The following is an 843-nucleotide window of genomic DNA, read 5'->3' as shown; positions in this document are numbered from 1 at the left end:
AGAAGGGGGAGGGGGAGGCAGGGAGAGAGAGAGAGAGAGAGAGAGAGAGAGAGAGAGAGAGAGAGAGAGAGAGAGAGAGAGAGAGAGAATATCCAAGTCCTTGCTAGACTAACCTTCCTTTCAATTCTCTTTTTTTCTCAGTGGACATTGATCTTAGGGGTTTCAGTGAAAAAGAGTCCACTTATAAAGCATTCCACACTCACAGGGTGTTCATTCTGCGCCCCACCCTCACCCCCGTCCCCGGCCTAGCTCCCAGCAAGCAGGCAGAGAATAGAATTGCCTGGTTATAGAACTGCAGAGATAAAAGACAGAGGTGAGGCTACACTCATGTGCCCTCGTGTCCTAGTTCAGGTCCGTCACAGCCACAAGCTTTACAGACACACAGCAAATCATCTGAGATGCTCCATCCTATCCCTGTATATCCTTCCTTGCTGTGGGTGTGCCCATCTGAGCATCCTTACCCTCTGGGACCTCCCTCCTAGTTTCTCTCTGGTTGGGGCAGAACTGCATTGCTGAAGGCCTCACGAAACCCCAGTAAACAACAGACGCGAGAGGCAGCCCGGCCCACTTGGGAGACTCTTAGACAACACACCAAATGCCAGAATCCTGCTTGGTGGAGGGGTGGGAGGGCAACCGAGGAAAGCTTTACAGAGGTAACTAGACTGTACAGATGAGTGGGTGACAGCTGGGAGGATGACACAAAGGACGGATGACAACAGTTGGACTGTACAGCTCAATGACCAGTCTGGGCAAATGGTCACACATGGGTAAACCCCTCCTGCTCACTAGCCTATGCCACCCTGCCCGGAGCTCCCAATGGGTGATCAGCAAACACTGAGAGGT

The sequence above is a fragment of the Acomys russatus genome, chromosome 19, assembly GCF_903995435.1.
Source record: "Acomys russatus chromosome 19, mAcoRus1.1, whole genome shotgun sequence".
Taxonomy (NCBI): Eukaryota; Metazoa; Chordata; class Mammalia; order Rodentia; family Muridae; genus Acomys; species Acomys russatus.
This window is presented reverse-complemented; position numbering follows the sequence as displayed.